Below are 8,297 nucleotides of genomic sequence, written 5' to 3' on the forward strand. Positions count from 1 at the left end.
ATATTTGCTTCAGTCAGACAGAGCCATTTTAGCTTTTGCAGTAAAAGAGCAATGTAAGTACAACTTTTTCAACACCAGCAAACATTTTATAATATTTTAATGTATTTGTTTATATATTTGTTTTTTGCTTTGTACTCTAATTTTTACAGGTCCCCCAAGCACATCTTTTGACCATAAATTTAAAATTTACAACACACCAGCATGCCATTAAAGAAATGAAAGCTTGATATCAATGGCTGCTAAGCAGTGATTGGAGGGCTTGGAAAATAAGGCAGAGCTTGGATGGGTTGAGTGGACTCCAACTTGCATACATTTAGTAAATACTTTTGAATTTAAAGCCTTACACTGAATGTTAGTGGAGGAGTAGTTTAGCCTGCTAGATCTCTTTTAGCATGTTTAACCTGTTATCTTTTAGGCTAGTTATTAAGAAAATTAATTGTCAGCCCCTCAGTTTAAACAAAACTGGGTTCTCACTCGATCTATTAATACATTTAGTCAAGTCTCAGTGAAACAGAACTGTCTGAAAGTGGGACTAAACTGATTTTAGTGATGCTATTTAAAATCTTTAATTGAAATGAAAAGAAATTTTAAAAAATGAAAAAAAAATATAGTTTGTACTATATAGGCCTGAAATACAGACATCCAAAAAGCCTGGGATAATTTTGGAGTTATATCTGTGACTTACCATGGAGAACTTAAATGATGTAAAATTGTCCTTTGAAGAACAATATGAACCATATTTTTTCATATACTAGTCCTGCTTTAGATACAAGTATCTCAAGACTCAACTACTTTTGCCGTTTTCAGTCTCCGAAACAAAAGTTTTGTCCAGTGCTGGATGACAACAGAGGGGAAAAGTTCATTCCACTAAATTAGGACAATATTGCTCTTCAGAAAAAAAAGAGAGGGAAGACAAACACATTTTTTCTTTTCATTTGACCAGAACACACTGACAGAACAAATCAGAGCTAGGCCTCGAAATTGAATAGCATCACACTATGCATTACACTGTGCAGTATAACACTATGCACACTACATTATACAGTTTTGTCACTAAGCCTACTGCCTTACACTGACCAGTATTACACTGGCTACTATATTACACTGACCAGTATTGCGCTGTGCATTGTCTTATGCTGTCCAGTACTGCACTGTGTACTGCAGTGGACAATAAAAAGGAAAATAATCATTTAATTTTAAGTTATACAGTATAAATCTGTTTGTTCTGTCATTGGGTGAAGGGGTGGGGTTAGGCTAACTTTTTGTCTGTAAAATCATACAATCTCACGGGCCAATTTTGCCATGCCATAAGTCCTGCACTTTCATATTTTTGTGTGTACAGTTATAACGTGTAGCTGACAAGGCTTTTTCTTATGCTGTCCGGGCTATAAGGCTGTAGCCTTCAATGTTTTGTTTTTTTTCAATAGCAGATCCCTTCTTCTATTAAATAAGAATTTATTATGTATAATATACATAGTAAAGTCGACTTTAAGCATCTTGAATCTCAGAGTCATTGGCCAAGAGTCTACCCCGCATCCCTGACATGTTAGAGTTGAAGAATCGACTCTTAGAGTTGTTTGAGTTAAAGAAGCGACTCTCCATCAATAGCTGGGAGATGACAGTGAGAACAGTAGTAAGAGAGTGTTGTTGCAATGAAAGTTTGAAAAGGGATGAGAAAAGTTAGCCAAATATTCTTTGTGGGCCTTTTACTTATGTGGTTCTTTACTGTTTACACTAACAGTTTGCTAATTTGTTCATCTGGTTGGGTTTATTGTTAGTCTAGCTAATGTTAAAGTTTGTTTATGCTATAAAAAGCCCATCAATTATTTTACCCATAGCATCACTACACACTAATGTTAGAGGGGAATTCCACACATTTTTCAAAGTTTCTGTATAATTCAGTCATTGAAATGTAAACAAATTAATTTAGAGTACTAATTCATTGTAAAGAAATTTGCTAACTTAGATTTACAGTAAATTGCTATTTTATTTAAACCACCAGTGTGTCCACTTACATGTGTGTTCTGATATTTTTATATATATTGTTGAGAATTGTAAAATAGTGGTAAATCTGGAAAAATAAGTTTTTTTGCAGAGCTATTTTGCCTCATGTGCCTGTCCACTATGAATGGCTTTTAAAAATATATGTTTTAGGCCAAATCCTTATCACAAAACTTTTGTAAAACAAAGTGTCAGACATCTCAGCTGATTCGTAACCACATAATATAATAACTTTCTGTGAGGTAGCTTTTACAGGCATTAAATGCTTCAGATATCTGGTTCCTATCACTTCCACTGTGTACAATTCTGACTCAGGAAGTTTCTCTAGAACAGAGCATTTCAAACAATCACTCTGAATGACTTTGTTTACATCTTAACCATTTAATTATGCAGAGATTTTGAAAAATCTGTGAAGTTCCCCTTTAATACACCATTGTCCCATGAGCTCTTTAAATGTAGGCCATAAGACGGTACAAATACTAGCTAGTTATTTTAGCTAGCTAACTTACTTTGTTAGGGCTGAATTTGGCTTCTTATTCAAATTTTTCATTCCACCTTAAATGGTGCTACAGAAAGCAGGTGCCTGAATGTGACTGCTGCACCATTTAAGATGGAACAGAACATTCGAATTAAGAAGCTCTTCAATTTTCCCTTACTTGGACATCAGTAAGCCAGGCCAGCATATTACTGTACCGTTATGAGTTTTCCATCTAGTTTCAGTTCTGAGTCATTTTTTAAATACAGATGTGAGACTTTTTTTCAAGGCACAAGGAGTGCCAGAAAGAAAGAGAACAACAGGAGAAACAGCAGCACAAAAAGACAAATAAGAGAAAGAACTTTACACTATAGGATCATTAGTTATTTCCAGTGTACCACATATTTCAATATTCAAAACAGCACATAGTAATATATGATCATTTCAGTTCTGATGAGATACCACATACCAGTTCATACAGATATATTTATTTGTTGCCAGGTGTTGTTAATTCAGGCAGTTCATTTTTGTCTAATGGTATTTCCATTTTAAAGTAATTAATTAAATGTTGCTGCAACAGAGGGTAGAAGAGGTTGGAGAGGAGCTCAACACAAAAGCAGCTGAGAGAGGAGAGGAACTGACTATACAAGCAACAGAAACAGCAGATGAGGTGAGAGCTGGCAAAAAAGGACAGACGAAGACAAAAAAAAATGTAATATGCATATTAGTGTTCTGATTATATGGGCGTACCAGCTGATACAAAATATTTATTATTATACATACATCATCTAAACCACTTATCCTTCTGGGTCGCAGTGGGGTGCTGGAGCTTATCCCAGCTGTCATTGGGCGGAAGGCAGGATACACCCTGGACAGGTCGCCAGTCCATCGCAGGGCAGACAGACAGAAACACACAGTCACACCTAGGGGCAATTTAGCACGTCCAGTCAGCCTGACTGCATGTTTTTGGACTGTGGGAGGAAACCGGAGTACCCGGAGGAAACCCACGCAGACACGGGGAGACAGGCAAACTCCACACAGAAAATGACCCTGGTCACCTGGCCGGGAATCGAACCCAGGCCATTCTCGCTGTGAGGCAACAGCACTACCCACTGTGCCACCGTGCTGCCCTTTATTATTATTATTATTATTATTATTATTATTATTATTATTATTATTATTATTATTATTATTATTATTATTGTATATTAATTACTTTTAGAGAAAAATGTTTTTTTTTTATTTAAGCTGGCAGATAATTTTTTACAGTCTATAGTGGTGTCTAGAGGACTCTAGAATCTAGAGGACAGGCTGTGTAACCATGTACCCATGTAAAATGGGCCATGGGCTTAGCTCCTGATGTAGGTACAGTCTATGCAGGCCTCTGCCCCAGCTCATCCCAAAGGTATTGGATGGAGCTCTATCACTTCAGAGAACGCAGTTCCACTGCTCCACAGATCAATACTATGGGGCCTTATACCCCTCTAGCTGACGTGTGGCATTGGGCATGGTGACCTTAGGCTTCTGTGTGACTGATCCAGAGCATCCCATTCTATTGGCTGTGTTTTTCTATGGAGATTACGAGCTGTGTCTGTGCAACTGATTGCCTGTATTAGCAGTGGGTGCACCTTAATATAGCTGAAGTCACTAATTGAAAGGGGTGTCTGGATACTTTTGAATATGTAGTGTATAGTGTGAAACATTCTGAAACTCATGTCTTACTACTGGAGACATGTACTTGTTCTTGACCATGGCGCATGGTGCCATTATTCGGCCGCCGGTTTCCCTCTGCTGCCCGGAGTTAGAGCACCAGCAGTGCCTTCTCGCTAAACACATGCAGATTTATGCGCGGGGAAAGGCGGGGCTCTATGTGTTTTGATGGAAAAGATCTATGAGAAAGGCTCGCTCATACGCTGCTAGTCACTCACTCCCTCCCTCTCCCTCTCTCTCTCTTTCTATCTCGCCCCCCCCCCTTCGCCTGCTCCCTCTTTTCTCTTCTATAACGGCCTCACTTTAATATGTATGCAAATGCACCCGTCCTCCATCCCCTTAATTGTCTGGCTTCCAGCAGTCAGAGTGTGTGTGTGTGTGTGTGCGTGCGGGTGCCTGTGAGAGAAAGTGTGTGTGCTGTTTGTATTTTGCAGTGCCTTGGCTCTTCTCACTAGTCTCCACTGGCTGGCAGGGTTATGGCACGGCTCGACTTTGATAAGCATTGCCTTTCGGACCCTTAAATGACCTCTAACGTTTATTCTTACATTAAAAACACTCCCTGAACTTTTTCCAAAGATATCCCTTCTTACACCACATATTGATGCCTTCAAGGAGTCGTTATTACTGTTGTTAATTATTACTGAAAGACATGGGATCGCTTAGATAATGACAGGATTGCAGTAATAGTGAGGTGCCATTAATACTGTTAACACTTAAGGACAAAAATTTGAGTTAATATTAAAGGTTGCATCCTTTAACAATCTATTTAATGTTAAGATTTGTACTATTATGTTGGAATTAGAGGGACTCATTGTATTAGCAGTGAACTCTTATAAAAATAAATGTGCTATTTGGAACCCAAATGGGATCTAAGCAGTGCCTTAGAAGTACCACTGCCAGTTCCCTAAAGCAGGGGTTCTCAAACAGCCCCTCAGATGGTCCACATTTTTGCTCCCCCCTAACTCAAAATGCATAGGATAAATGTGGATGGTCTCGAGGGCCCAGTTTGAGAACCACTGCCCTAAAGAACCACTCAATGGAAGGCTCTTTATAGAACATTTTTGTTTGGTGCTATTAAGAACCTTTTTATTAACTCCACAAGGAACTCTTATAAAGGGTATTAAAGGAACTCTTAATGATTGTTCACAGCAGTTTTTATAGAACTTCTGCTAAAAAAGGTTCTTTATGGATCCCTTGGAACTCAAGAACCAAAACGTTAACGATAAGGTTCTTCAGATTCAAATGGTATTTTTATAGTTTTGTATATAAAAAAGAAAACTAAAACCTACATGTAAATGAAATACAGAAATAACCAGACTAAACTAATGGACAAATTTCAAACAATTCATAGTCTTTATAAGCTCAAAGGCTTATCAAAGGTTATCAAACATTAGCTGACAGCTGTTAGTTGCTACAACTTGCTACAATATGCATAATGACAATGAGGTAAAATGTAACATGAACAGTTCTTTGAACACCAGTTCATCAATTTGTTCACTTAATATTTGTTTAGTTTACTTAAAATAAAAAAACCTAAATTTAAATTAAATTGTAAAACTTAAGTTACGAAAACTTAAGATACTTAAGTTTTCCTTGCTAAGTATTTTGTATCTTTTAGTAAAGTGACCAGTGAATTTATCTTTTACAGGAAAGCTTTATCTAGTTTTAGTGGAGTCCTACTTGTAGACATTTTTATGATACACAATATGTATAAAAATATTGTGTATAATGCTGAAAAGTACAATGACTTCTGTTGATGAACAATGAATAAGATCATGGACTAATATCCAATCAGTTTCTTCCTTCTATGCAGATTTAAAGCACAGATCTCAGAACAGTTTCTGTGTTACAGTGCACCTGTATTAAGCAGCTCTCCAGGTTCTGCTCGAAATGCCTGCACAAACATTACTCAACAAAAATTAATATTTGACAACTTTCAAAAACATTACCTGCCATGGACTTGCTCCTGTTTGCTTTAGCCTATTGGATATTTGATGTTAACTCACAGACTCAATTTCCCACTGAGCTGAACACATGTAGGGTCAAAAAGTGCTTACTCACGCTTGATCATTTATTCAGTAATTAAGATGAGGTAGAGACATCGTTGGGTGTTAAGTCATCACGGTATGCTGATATGTGAACAGAACACAAACGAGGAACAAGATTGTCAGATGATGAGAATGGACAATACTATCATTGTGATTATGGTATGTTTTGCAATATATTAAAATACTAGTGAATCAATAATGTAACATGTAGTCTGTACTATTTTAACCAAACATGAATACCTTGATGCATCGCAACACCCACAGAAACACTCTGGAACTCTGATTGATCAGGATGTTCACAGCATGCAGTTGCAAATATTGTGATTGGTTAGAAGATTAATTTGAAATCACAGCCTTCTATCATAATAACAATTAACAGACAATATATTTTGCATACCTAGCATGCAGGCAATGAAACAAGACATTAACAGACTAGAGATGAGTGTGGATTTAGTGTTTTTGTATATAGCACAGAAACACATCTTGTGGATGTCCATGACCTTGTTTGTGCTCGGGTGTTTGTGTGTGTGTGTTTGTTAAGGGGGGGGTGATTACATTCCAATGCAGCTGAGATTTGACAGCTGCTTGCTTTTGCTCTGAGACAGCAGAATTTTACACTTTCAAATTAAGCTCACACTAAAAATCGTGCATGTATTTTAAGATTGATATTATTTTAAGATAGCAATCATTATAAACAATGATAAGAAAATTATATTTGATAGAAAATATAAGTTACCATTAACACACACTTACAGTACATGTCACAAATGACACCCTGGTAACATCAGTTAGGCGAGAAACATTGCTATAAGTAGTGAAGCTATTAGTTTAACTAAATTTTTTGGTAGCATGGTGGTAGAGCTGTTATTTTCAAAATCAAGTAGCTTTTCAGTAGTGGAGCTATTTTTTTCACTCAGTTTCACTGCAGTGCTGAGAATGATTGGTGATGATGTGTAAAAGGGGGATGACAATTATGCAGAGAAACAGATGGACTAAAGTCTGTAATTGTAGAACTACAAAGTGTGGTAAGTAGAGCTCATAAAATGTACAGTGTGTATAGATATATGGTTCCTAATAAAGTGGCCAAGTTAGTTTATATTTTAGTCAACTGAGTTTTTAATGGCAAAGGTGGACAATTTACCTGTGAAATTGTTAGTCATTTTAGGAGCAAAAAATAAAAAAATTCAGAAAGGAACAGAGAGGGGCTAAAGCCCACTGATCATAGTCAAAAAGTGAGAACCCTCATTAACTAGCAACCCATGTAGATCAGTTAGAGCAGCAATGTTCTTGTAATGTTGTACAAGGAAATGTATTATTATATGCATCTAAGGATAACATTTATAAGAAATTTTTGAACTTGTGAGCTAATATAATATTAACCATTAGGGTGATCTTATGTCCCTTTATGTCCCCTGGACATGTCCACTTTTGGAGACATACAATTTTGGGGACAATTGCCTACAATTTTCAAGAATTGGCTTTGCTTTTATGTTGTCATTTACTTCCTACGGTCTAACCCTATGCCACCATCCTGGCCCTAATGTCCTTTTTTTTGAAAACCCTTGATGACATCATTCATAAAGTAGCTTCAACATAGTAAGCTAATTTTGCCATGTAGCTAGTAGTGTTGATAGCTGCATTTCTCTTTTATATAGCTGAGCTAAGTATTAATCATATAAAGGTTCCTAGGTTTGCTACATAAGCTACAAAACTAGGTAACATTCAAGTTTGCAAAATAATGTTTGACACGCCTAAGCACTAATTCCTTTGTTAAACGAAGGGAAAACTCTTCAGAGCAAACCTCAAGTGAGAATGACACTGGCAGTAAGTAACTGTTCAGACTGCTGGCAGGTCAGATTTGTTTCTTAAATCAGATCTGTTGAGACCACTGTCCGTGATAAGATCAGAGTGGATTTGTGTGTCTATAATAGACATGTCTGCTTGCTTTAAGTTGATCTATATCTAGATTAACACTTATTTTAATGTAAAGTCTGAGAAAAATAATGTTACAAAACAAGGTTAAGATCAGTTAACTTTTAGCTAAGTTAACTTTTTTAACTTGA

The sequence above is a fragment of the Colossoma macropomum genome, unplaced genomic scaffold (assembly GCF_904425465.1).
Source record: "Colossoma macropomum unplaced genomic scaffold, Colossoma_macropomum, whole genome shotgun sequence".
In the NCBI taxonomy this organism is placed as follows: Eukaryota; Metazoa; Chordata; class Actinopteri; order Characiformes; family Serrasalmidae; genus Colossoma; species Colossoma macropomum.